Source organism: Schistocerca piceifrons, chromosome 3, assembly GCF_021461385.2.
Source record: "Schistocerca piceifrons isolate TAMUIC-IGC-003096 chromosome 3, iqSchPice1.1, whole genome shotgun sequence".
Classification (NCBI taxonomy): Eukaryota; Metazoa; Arthropoda; class Insecta; order Orthoptera; family Acrididae; genus Schistocerca; species Schistocerca piceifrons.
In genome coordinates, this window is record NC_060140.1 from 543,256,626 (window position 1) to 543,270,290 (window position 13,665).

Here is a 13,665-nt window from a genome sequence, read left to right on the forward strand (position 1 = left end):
CAGTGAAGAATTGTCATGTAACAGGTGCATTAGGTGCACAATCTCATATCATAAAGCACCAGGTGCAAGTCGAGTTTACGGTAGGAAATGAAGCAATGAAAAGCTCGTTCCTAGTAGTTAAGGGATTTGGTGTTGCTTGCATCCTGGGGATGGAATTTTTACGCCAGAGGGACGCAAAAATCGACCTCTTGTGCGGGGAAGTAAGCCTTATGAATCAGGATAGACGTGTAATTTTGCCATTGTTGAGGACACGGGAAGTGCACGGTAAATATTGCCGGAACTTTCAGTCGAGATTCGAAGGAATACAGGTAATGAATTTATATTCTGACTTAAGTACAAGACAAGCATATTATAAAGATTTTATTACTGAAGATAAAGAGGAAAAAAGGAAACTGATAGCCATGAAAGTTAGGGAGTCAGAACATTTGACTGAAGCACAACAAAACGAATTGACTCAGCTACTTACAGATTATGAGGATGTGTTTTCGGAAAAACCCGGTGTTATCGAGGACTACACCTATAACATCGAAGTGGTACCTCATGATACTTTCTGTCTCGCAAACTACACCATCCCGTGGTCAAAGAAGGAGGCAGTTACGAAGGAAATAAGAAAAATGCTTGATTGGGGGATAATTGAACCATCTCTATCCCCGTACAACAGTCCGCTCGTGGCCGTAGCGAAAGCGGACGGCAGTATACGTCTCGTGCTTGATGCGCGCGATATTAACAAAATAATTGTACCTGTCAGAACGCGACCAGAAAACCTGGATGAACAGATACAGAAGTTTTATGGAGTTAAATATCTGACCTCTGTCGATATGCGTTCGTCGTATTGGCAAATCCCACTAACTGAATCATCAAGAAAGTACACTGCCTTTGTGTTTGCCGGCAGAAGTTACCAATTTAAAGTTTTACCATTTGGATTAAATGTTAATGCAGGTGTCTTCATTGCAGCGCTCGATAAAGTATTAGGACCGGATTTGTCGGACCGAGTAACGTTGTATGTCGATGACTCATTAATAGCTACTCCCGATTGGGAAAGCCACATGGACACGCTGAGATGCGCACTAAAAAGATTTTTAGAGGTATGCGTAACAGCAAACCTCGCAAAATCCAAATTTGGCAGGGAGAGAATAAAATTTCTTGGTCATGTAATATCACCTACAGGTATTGTGCCCGATCCGAAGAAAATGGCAGCAATTGAGAACATCCCTCCTCCTAGAACCAAGAAACAGTTAAAGGCATCATACCTGACCAGCTTTTAAATGATAATACCCTGTTAAACTTGTTGAGAAAGAATACACCCTGGATATGGAATGAACTGTGCCAGCAGTCATTTGAGCAAATACGACAAGCCCTTCTAAATGCTAATCTACTGTCACATCCTGACATGTCAAAGGAATTTTGCCTTGCTACAGACGCCTCCACTGTCGGACTAGGCGCGTGTTTATTTCAAATCGATGAGGATGGTGGAAACAAGAACGTAAGAATAATCGGTTTCGCAAGCCGAGTGTTGTCAAGTTGTGAACGATCATATACAGTCACCGAACTCGAAACACTAGCAGTAGTATGGGCCATGAAGAAGTTCAGATACTATGTGTACGGAAAAAATGTAAAAATTTTCTGTGATCATCAGGCCTTCAGTTTTTTGCTGACATGCAAGTTAATGCACGACAGGTTGACTAGGTGGGTGCTTGCTCTGCAGGAATATCAATTTCAAATAATGTATATAAAAGGTTGTGACAACGTAGTACCTGATGCTTTGTCACGGTTGCCGCAAGGTCTACCTGAGTTAACAACAATACTAGAACAGGCAACAGAGTACAAAATTTTAGTTATGAAAGACCCTAGACCCTACTTGTCGAAAAAAGTTCCTGCAGACGTGCAAGCAACTGCCTAGTTTACAGGACGAAGATCCCGCTTGGGGAAAAGTCAGACAAGAACTCCTATCTTCGGGTGGAAATCAGATAGGTAGCCATTATTCTGTGCAAAATGGGGTATTATATTACCGGAAGGATGTTAACAAGGACTTGTGGTGTATCTGTGTACCGGAAGTAAGTATCAGTGATTTAATCTGGCACGTGCACCTTTCGTGGGGACACGTGGGTATTGAAAAATGTAGAGCACTTCTTGCAAGACAATGTCATTTTAAGAATATGAAAAGAATAATTCAGAATGTTGTAAGGACATGTGTAGTTTGTCAAAGGACGAAACCTACAAATCTGCCCACTGTAAGTGAATTGCATCCTGTTGTTCCTAACAAACCATTACTACTAGTTTCTGTTGACATTCTAGGGCCACTACCCACTGGCAGAGGTGGTGTGAAATATGTATTTGCTGTATATGATGCCTTTTCCAAATTTCTAAAATTGTATCCTGTAAAAGCTTCAACGGCCACACCCCTCATTCAGAAATTACGAACAGATTATTTTGTTAATGTTGGCAAACCACAGATCATATTATCCGATAATGCCACCTATTTTACTGGTCTCAAATAGAAAACCTTTATACAAGAGCAAGGTGTTAAACACATTTTTGTAGCTCGATTTCACCCGGAGAGCAGTCTTGTAGAGCGTACCTTTAAAGAGTTGAACAGGTTCATGAGAACTTACATTCGGAATTGCCACACCAAGTGGGCAGAATACGTTTCGACTTTTGAGGAACTCCACAATAGATTGCCACATTCAGCCACCGGTTATACTCCACTAGAAGTCATGTTTGGAAAGAATGAAACCGACAGCTGGCTGTCACCATTACCAACTGTACCACGACAAGTTGTACCTCACGAACAAATTATAGCTGAGACTTTAAATAACTTAACGAGGTGCGCGGAGCGCCGAAAGGAGAAGCATGACAAGAAACTAAAGAAGGTAACAGTGTATCAACCAGGTGACTTGGTGCTAATAAGGACTCATCCCAAGTCATCTCTGTTAGCGAAAAAGAATAAAAAATGGCAACCGGTGAATGCCGGGCCCTACAAAATCATAGACATACCACATGGATGTAGCTATTTGTTGGGTGACGTAGAATCGGAAGAGATTAAAGGACTCTATCCATACAAAGACTTAAAGAAGTTCGCTCAGTAGAGCAACGTTTACATTTGTGTGTAGTAGGTTAAGTTTAGAGTGTATTTTTTTTCTGTGTGTAAATGTTCAGATTTTAGTGTAACATTGAAAGACAATGAGGCGCACAAGATTTGTGCGATTCAATTTTGTAGATGTTAAGGAATAATAGTATTTTTAAACAATTGCATTTTGCAGAAAAAAAATGAACGTAGATTTAATAATATATTAAAAATTTCATGTTGCAAAATGCTAAAAAAAATATTTTTAAAAAAATAATTCAATAGCATGCAATGATGACAGAATTTTTCATTAGTGTGTCTTGGATATTTTTGAACTATAGTCGTAACGCAACTTATGAAATTCAATATTATAGTGTATATGTTGTTCCATGTATTTATGTCTATATCGATCTTGAAATATGCTCAATCATAATTTACTGAACAACATGAGTGCAGGGTGTACATCACCCAAGGTACCTCATGTGTTGTGGACTAGGTACAAAGCAAATCAGTAAACGCGACTACCGCTAAGCACTGTTAAAATATATTGCCATCTGCTAAGGCAGAGATTTGCACGAATTTGTAGTGCAAACTAAAGTCACAAATCTAACATTAATCTAGGAACTTGCACGCTAGGCCTAGATTATAAAATGTGTACAATAATGCGAGAGGCAAAGTTTTGTAAAGTCGAGCCTGGCTCTGGAGGGCAAGTACGCAATGAGTGGGCAGACATGACATGGGGACTTACCTCAGATGAGACGGAAATACAATTGTATAGTCAAAAAGATCTGAAGGCAAGTACGACTCTAAGAGGAAAATGAAAAGAGATAATTAGTGCGAGAGACTGGTAAAATCCAGCACGAGCCAAAATCCAGGTCAGACTGAATGAAATACATTAGTGTTTGTGAACTAATCGAAACAGTTACTTTAAACAGTGTGAAAAACTGTGAAGGTGAAACTGTGATATGGACAGTGAAGTGCTAGTATTGAACGTTCAACAGCGGTAAGGACGCCAAACGCCAATATTACGCACGAAAAACTGTGAATTTGCTTATAAATGTGAACTGTTAACGTGAAGTGAACCCACAGTCAATATTTTTGGGACAGACTGTAATTTCAGTGAGTACAACAATGCGAGATTGGAATGCGATGCGTGGACTGTTGCAAACAGCGACCGCAGAAACGGCGAATGTTTGTGCTAAGCTCATATTGGGACACTCACCAGTGCCTGCGAGTGCGGCGAAAACATAAATAATTTTATCAAGACAAAAACTGACGTCTAATGGAAACAGTGGCGCATCAAAACTTCATTCACGGGAGAAGATCCATGTCATGTATTCTGCAAGACAGTGCTAGCTTGACACTCGGAAACTGGCGAAAACTTAACAACAACTGCCGCACTAATAAATGCTCCTTTCCCACTAGCGTAACCATCTGCAGCGGAAAACAAATATTACGTTGGTTGTGTGTATGTTTCATGTACGACGTCGGAGATGCGTAGCAGAGCTGACTCCTGCCAACAAGCGCGGGAGGTGAATATCATCCCACTCCGCCACGCGCAGGCGAGACAGAAGCGCATCGCCAACGGTGCAGCCGATCAGCTGATTCTGACGTTCCGCGACGGCGAGACACACGTTGGCGTCGAGCGGGCGTTGACTTCACCGCAGCCGCCGCGAACGCCGAGCACCGAACACACCAACCGACGCCGTCGCGAGCCAAACGTCGCGGCGTAGATCATCAACGACACCGCAATCAATTGTTATAATAACCTCATTTTTTGCATAGTGCAACAAAAATATTTGTATGCACATCCTGTACTCCAATGACATTCCAGAAACAATTAAGTGAAAGTGACCAAAGTAGTTAGTCTGTCGCTCCGCCGAGGTTTTCCCCAGGTTTCCCTACGGCCGCGCCAAATGGGGAGCGAACAGTTGACACCCCTGGGACTTCAAGTTTATGGACTAACTCGTGATTGTATACCTTTGAACACTGCAAAAGTTGCAACCCTAAGAAGAAGCAGCCAAAATAAAACTAGTTGTATTCTATGTCCTTTTGTACATGACTGTATACGTAACCAATTTTATATTATATTGTTATGCAGATGATGGTCGAAGTAGAGAGGATATAAAATGTAGGCTGGCAATGGCAAGGAAAGCGTTTCTGAAGAAGAGAAATTTGTTAACATCCAGTATTGATTTAAGTGTCAGGAAGTCATTTATGAAAGTATTCGTATGGAGTGTGGCCATGTATGGAAGTGAAACATGGACGATAAATAGTTTGGACAAGAAGAGAATAGAAGCTTTCGAAATGTGATGCTACAGAAGAATGCTGAAGGTTAGATGGGTAGATCACATAACTAATGAGGAAGTATTGAATAGGATTGGGGAGAAGAGAAGTTTGTGGCACAACTTGACCAGAAGAAGGGATCGGTTGGTAGGACATGTTCTGAGGCATCAAGGGATCACCAATTTAGTATTGGAGGGCAGCGTGGAGGGTAAAAATCGTAGAGGGAGACCAAGAGATGAATACACTAAGCAGATTCAGAAGGATGTAGGTTGCAGTAGGTACTGGGAGATGAAAAAGCTTGCACAGGATAGAGTAGCATGGAGAGCTGCATCAAGCCAGTCTCAGGACTGAAGACCACAACAACAACAACAACAACAGATAACTTCATCTGTATTACACTTTGTGCGCAACACACCTCAGTAATTTAACGATTTAAATATACGATGTGACATATATAGATTGTGAAAGAAAAATCTGCGTGTGGACACTGTGGACATGAAAGTGGAAATATTTATGTCAAAAAAACACGAACATTTTTTATGACATAAACATTTCGGGGGGCAATATAGCGTCCCCAGTGCCAAATTTTTTCATCATGTAGCCGTAAAATAATAATTTCTCTGTGGAGGTTTAGATTGCAAAGAAATAATTTATGACAGAATGATCTAAAGAGACGACAAGATACGCTCTTTTGTTAATTTTTTAGTCGACTTCACTTCTTCTTTTGTCTTGAATGTGTCTAGAGGGACATCTTGCGTGTGCTGACAAATGTAAGCATATTGGTATGAGTTAAGCATATAATATACTGATTTAATATTATTGTGCACTTTTAATTTGTAAGAGGTGATCCCGATTTCATGTCCGCCTTCCTTGAATTAACCTGCATTCAAGTAATTTACAGCTCAAGAATCGCAGCGAAAGGCAAAGGTCCCGAGTTCGAGTCTCGGTCGGGCACACAGTTTTAATCTGCCAGGAAGTTTCATATCAGCGCACACTCCGCTGCAGAGTGAAAATCTCATTCTGGAAACATCCCCCAGGCTGTGGCTAAGCCATGTCTCCGCATTATCCTTCCTTTCAGGAGTGCTAGTTCTGCAAGGTACGCAGGAAAGCTTCTGTAAAGTTTGGAAGGTGGGAGACGAGGTACTGGCAGAAGTGAGGCTGTGAGTACCGGGCGTGAGTCGTGCTTCGGTGGCTCAGTTGGTGGAGCACTTGCCCGCGAAAGGCAAAGGTCCCGAGATCGAGTCTCGGTCGGGCACACAGTTTTAATCTGCCAGGAAGTTTCATATCAGCGCACACTCCGCTGCAGAGTCAAAATCTCATTCTGGAAACATCCCCCAGGCTGTGGCTAAGCCATGTCTCCGCAATATCCTTTCTTTCAGGAGTGCTAGTTCTGCAAGGTTCGCAGGAGAGCTTGTGTAAAGTTTGGAAGGTGGGAGACGAGGTACTGGCAGAAGTGAGGCTGTGAGGACGGGGCGTGAGTCGTGCTTCGGTGGCTCAGTTGGTGGAGCACTTGCCCGCGAAAGGCAAAGGTCCCGAGTTCGAGTCTCGGTCGGGCACACAGTTTTAATCTGCCAGGAAGTTTCAATTCATTTAATATTCAGGTTGACTTGATTGCAGTATTTGGGTCGCTTACTTCCTGTGTTCACCTGACGAAGCTGCTGGTCCAGCACAGGTGGCCTGAAAGTAAGTTGCAACTACACAACCCTCATTCCTCAAGCAGTTCAAAGCCTGGACTTCACTAATTGCTGGTCCAGGAACATGACACTTAACGAACACAAGGACACAGAAATATGTCACTACCTTAAGTATTGACAACACGAAAGAACAATGCACACCAATGCTCTGCTTTCAACTGCGGCACAGTAAACGGCGAGTGAGATAAGGGGCTGTGGTTTCCGTTGGGATAGATCCTTAACAAGTGTTAAATACATTTATTGGACAACCCAACATATTGAAACATCATTGTAATATCCAGTGCTTAAATTACGAAATGCAGCTTAATTTATAATACATTACACAGCAAATTTCTCCCCCCTCAGGATAACCTGAATTTTACAAGAAGGACTCTGCCAAATAATATAACCTGAACAATTAGTCACATTCTACAAGAATGACACGAAAGGAAAACATAACAAGGTATTAATCCTCAACATAATTCTGAAAAAAATACTACAGCACCAGTCGAAACCCCAAGCTGGTAAGATACAGTCAGTTAACAAGATGACATTATGTACCTAGTAAAGCATACTGACCCAGATTATCCAGGTTACACATTACTGATCAATGAACACAATAAATGATTCAGACAATGTCAGCAGAAGAAAAAAGACAGTAAATATTAGTTACAAAATTGTAAAGTGCTGGTGGCCAGTTATCGACAAATTTCCCTTTGGCTTCTGCCTCCAGTGGCTGGCATTGCTAAAGCTTCACCCTCCATCGCTTCTAGTGGACGGAATTGAAGCTCGCAGCCACAGATTATATGTCAGTGCCGTACCAACGTCCAAGGGTTCTTCTGAGGGCATTTTCTTTGCACTTGTCTCCTTCTTACCTACAGCTGTCATTAGCTGCAGAATGGGCATACAGGAACCGTTCACCTTAAGGTTTTCTTCTTTGTTGTTGAAGCTATTCTCGTGTGTGTGTATATCTAGAGCTCCTCTCAACAAGCGGCTGTGATAGCTTTTCTCGACAGCAAGAATTTTACTATTCGATCGGTCTCACAGAGAGCGTGCTCCGCGATGGCCGATTTCTGTCCAACCTGCAGTGCTGCCTATGCTCGATGATTATGGTATTGATTGATGATGATGATGACGTTTGGTTTGTGGGGCGCTCAACTGCTCGATCATCAATACTCATACAAAGTCCCAATTTTTACACAGTCCAATTTTTATACAGTCCAATGTAGCCATTGTCACGAATGATGAGGATGATGATGAAATGATGAGTATAACACAAACACCCAGTCTCCGGGCAGAGAAAATCCCCAACCCGACCGGGAGTCGAACCCAGGGGCAGCCACACTAGGTATAGATTGATCGTCCAGTTATTGCAACATAGACTTTTCTGTGTGTATTTGCTATGCTGTGTATTCCCGACATTGCAAGTAGGTCCCTCTTTTTCTTTTGCCGATCTAAGTCTTTAATCATCTTTGCCGGTTTGTATATAACCTTGAAGCCGTGTTTGCACACTTACTGAGGACTGTGTCGGTCACTCTGAAAATGCTTGCAGAGAAGCCACATTCACCATTGCTTTTTTGACTTTGTGCCACTTCTTATATAACTCGTGGTGTACCCATTACTCCTCAGAACGCTTTCCAGGCGTTGAATTTCGCCTCTGAAGGGCTGCGTCTCATGTATTCATATTAATGTTAGTTGAATATAATAAATTACTTGTTGTTTAGGATTTAAAGCTTCGGGGCCTGCTGTGGCTTTACCATTATGTAAATATAATTCCTTGTGGAACTGTAACTGAACCGCAGTCATACTCAGTCATCTGCGCACAAAGGATTGCACGGAACACAGTCGTCGCTGAACGTAAGGCATGGCTAATAGATGCTTGTATCTCGTCAGCTTTACCGGGATGCACAAAGGCACGACCACCATTCGCTGCCTTAGACAGGAACTGTCTATGTCTCACTGCCTTAAGGTCCTGTGCTACTGACGTACATTCTCTCTCTGAACTATATTCCTGAAATTGAGACCTCAGTAGGAATGAAATTTTTTGTCAATGTCAGTTTGCCTCCTATGTCCTCTTTCTCTGACCATCAGGTGTTATTTTGCTGCCTAGGTAGCAGACTTCCTTAAGTTCACCTACTTTGTGAGCACCAGGTATGACATTACGCTTGTTGCTGTTCCAATTTTTGCTACTTCTCATTACTTTCGCCTTCCCCCGGTATACTCTCAGTCCGTATTCTATACTCATTAGAAAACAGATCATGTAATTCTTCATAACTTTTGCTGGGGATGGCAATGTCATCAGCAAATTTTATCATTGTTATCCTTCCCTCTTAATTTCAATCCCACTCTTGAAAGTGTCTTTTATCTCCATCATTGCTTCTTCGACGTATAGATTAAGCAGTTACCTCATATTGTTCCCTCTTAATTTTTCTGGGGAAAATAGGGGGAAGATTTAGGGCAAGAAGGGTAGTATACAATCCGTCTTTCCCTATTGCTTACCCCTATTTTCCCAGGGTTTCGAATATCTTTCACCATTTGATATCGTCGAACGCCTTTTCCAGGCCGACAAATCCTTCGAACGTTCCTTGATTTTCCTTCAGTATTGCTTCCACTATCAACAGCAACGTCAGAACTGACACTCCGGCACTTTTAGCGTTCGTAAGCTAAACTGATCGTCATCTAACAGATCCCCAATTTTCTTTTCCATTCTTCTACATACTATTCTTGTCAGTAACTTGGATGCATGGTGGGTTGCATCAATCAGTCCTGCAATCAATTCGCGGTGTGTAGTGGTTTCAAAAATGATTTGCTGAATCGGAAGCCATAGTAATGGATACTGGAGCTTAGGAAGAAAAGGGTTTTGACCAATGGGTTTTTCCTCTGTATATTCGTGGACAGCCGGCAGCGATCGCAACGCCAAGGTAGCCCGACATATTGCCCATTTATGCCGAGCACCCCTTCCGCCGCGAAGCGGAAGGGTGTTCACTTTGAAGAATAAGGAATAGGGTGTAATCGGGAACAAGTTCAAATGACGGGTTTCAGAATAAGGATGATTCAGCGGTGATGTATCCAGTAGTCGCAGGGTGTTTCTTCCCCCTTCCTCTGGGTGGTTCAGATGGTTCAAATGGCTCTGAGGTCCGCCCCAGTAGCTGAGTGGTCAGCGTGACGGATTGCCGTCCTCTGGGCCCGGGTTCGATTCCCGGCTGGGTCGGAGATTTTCTCCGCTCAGGGACTGGGTGTTGTGTTGTGTTCATCATCATTTCATCCCCATCCGGCGTGCAGGTCGCCCAATGTGGCGCCGAATGTAATAAGACCTGCGATATGGCGGCCGGACCTGCCCCCCGAGGGGCCTCCCGGCCAATGGCGCCAAACGCTCATTTCCATTTCCAATGGCTCTGAGCACTATGAGACTCAACTTCTGAGGTCATCAGTCCCCTAGAACTTAGAACAACTTAAACGTAACTAACCTAAGGACATCACACACACCCATGCCCGAGGCAGGATTCCAACCTGCGACCGTAGCGGTCACGCGGTTCCAGACTGTAGCGCCGAGAACCGCTCGGCCACACCTGCCGGCCCCTCTGGGTGGAAGCAACATGTCTGTGTAGCATTGGCTACCGACCAGGGAGCAGACGAAGGCGAGCCTCGTGAAATATCAATGAAGTATAGGTGAAAAAGATAGGTAGGCGATGAGTTCATGAAAAAGAAAAGTGAAAGGATAAACCGATCAGCTGCGCACAAAGCGGGCGCTAACCGCATCGTGTAAGGCCCTGGAGGAGGTTGGTAAAAAGTAATGGTAGAGGTTGGAACGAACAGACGAGCCACTGAGAGCAATGGAAGTAACCCGGTGCAGTGCATGGACGAGGAAGGTATAGGGCGATTACGTCTCGTGTGGGTTAACTACTACAAAAATCCCAAATTCCCTGAAGTGACAGGGTGAGCTACGAAAAAGGGGCCCGAACTACTGCTACATTTTACAATAAAGCTTTTATTCATTTGGGTGGAAATCTCTTGTTAACTAAGTTTTCAACAAGATAACGTGTTACTGCTATTTGGGGATGACGTCACGTCATGGGTGCTAATCATCAACAATCCAGTGCTTATTTCAGCGGGAGCTTCAATCACATTACGTCATGGGTGTGTTTGTTTGTATAAACAAACGAGTGCCTCTCACTTCCTAAACGCACGACGGGGCACTGTACCCATATAGTAGCAGTGTCGATTTCGGTGCTCGCTCGTAACATCCTCGTCAATAAATTACTTTTTTAAGAAGTAAATCTAGTGCTTATTTCAGCGGGCGCTTCAATCATATTACGTCATGGGTGTGTTTGTTTGAGTAAACAACATCTCCACTTTGTCAATAAATTACTTCGTGAGAAGTAGGGTGAACAACAATGAAACCTGTATTCGTTTGGGTGAACTCTTGGGGTGCTAACTACTATTCTTCATTTACTTGGGTCTAACTTAATTACTTCTATCCTACTACAAAATCTATCTCGCTTGCCGCTCTACAACGAGAGGGTAGCGCACTTCTTCTCAACTTCAGGGGCGCAGTCTACTCTTCTCACTTGGGTATTTTATATAACTCGTGTGGTTCACTCTCTTCTAAACATACCAGTCCGGCTCTAGGAACAAACATGGTGCATAATAGGAATCCGGGGGAATCGCTAACTCATAAAATTGTGTATCACGACTGAAGGGGAAACTTATGTAAGGGGAGTGTTGCTGTAGTGCTACATATCTAAAATTCAGGGCTGTGGTGGGCCTTTACATACTGGAGTCATAAATATAAAATACAAGTGCACATTACACGACACCAATGGCACAAATTATAAAAATACGCACGTGAAATAACATATATAATATGGCAAGGGCGTTGCTGCGTAGCAAAATGATTACGAAATGCTTAAACCTAGCATAAAACCATAAGAGGAGAAAAATGCAAGTTATTTGGTACCAATTATTGATCAGCTATCAACTGGTAACGCATAGTGGGTCTCTTCATATCAAGGGTAGTAAAGTATGTGTAGTTTCCAGTACGAGATTTTCCCTCTGCAGCGGAGTGTGCGCTGATATGAAACTTCCTGGCAGATTAAAACTGTGTGCCCGACCGAGACTCGAACTCGGGACCTTTGCCTTTCGCGGGCAAGTGCTCTACCATCTCAGCTACCAGAGCACGACTCACGCCCGGTACTCACAGCTTTACTTCTGCCAGTATCTCGTCTCCTACCTTCCAAACTTAACAGAAACTCTTCTGCGAACCTAGCAGAACTAGCACTCCTGAAAGAAAGGATACTGCGGAGACATGGCTTAGCCACAGCCTGGGGGATGTTTCCAGAATGAGATTTTCACTCTGCAGCGGAGTGTGCGCTGATATTAAACTTCCTGGCAGGTTAAAACTGTGTGCCCGACAGAGACTCGAACTCGGGACCTTTGCCTTTCGCGGGCAAGTGCTCAACCATCTGAGCTACCGAAGCACGACTCACGCCCAGTACTCACAGCTTTACTTCTGCCAGTATCTCGTCTCCTACCTTCCAAACTTAACAGAAGCTCTTCTGCGAACCTAGCAGAACTAGCACTCCTGAAAGAAAGGATACTGCGGAGACATGGCTTAGCCAAAGCCTGTGGGATGTTTCCAGAATGAGATTTTCACTCTGCAGCGGAGTGAGCGCTGATATGATACCGGCAGAAGTAAAGCCGTGAGTACCGGGCGTGAGTCGTGCTTCGGTAGCTCAGATGGTAGAGCATTTGCCCGCGAATGGCAAAGTTCCCGAGTTAGAGTCTCGGTCGGGCACACAGTTTTAATCTGCCAGGAAGTTTCATATTTGCAGTTTCCTAACCTGTCCAGTGTTTCGTCGATATGGGGAAGAGGGTAAGTATCAGGTGTGGTTACCTTACTTACTGCTCTCATATGGACGCAAAGACGGCAGGTCTTCTTTCCTTTGATTGATTTCTTTGGGACCACAACAATTGGGTACGACCAGGGACTGGCCGAGGGTTGTATTATCCCTGTCTCTAGCTGCTATTGGATAGTATCCTCCACAACAGGCTGGAGGTGATATGGTATTCAATATGGTTTCGGCACAATTGGCCTCGAATCTTTGGTGGAAATTTCATGGTAAACAAGGTCAGTAGCCGGCAAATAACGCCTTTCTTCGAAAAACCAGGAGTGTTCTTCCAAGACAAAGTACAATTTGTTTTGGTCAGCTTCAGGCAGATGAGCTAACTTGTCTCTGAATTTGTCTTCGAGCACGGGAGCAATATGATATATATTACGTTCTGCCAGTGTTTTTGGATTGATATTGGCTTCTCTTGTACAAAGTGGTTTTCTTAAATTTCGTGGTCGCTAGCTATAATGGTGCCACCAGGTATCTCTACTTTCTTCATTTCAAAATTGTCCAAACAGACGGGAACGTAAAATTTTTTCCTTTGCACTTCCAGTGTTGTTAAACCACGTTTATTATGGACCTGTAATCGGAGAGGATCCACCAATATGGATGTTCTCCGCAGTTCTCTGGACGTGACCCCAAGCCAGAGAATGCGTCTCGTGCCACTACTGATTTTAACAGAGGTAGTTGTACGTAACGCCCATGTTTGCGTGAAAGGAACCTGTGGAAGCAGCCGTGTTTCACAAGTACCTTG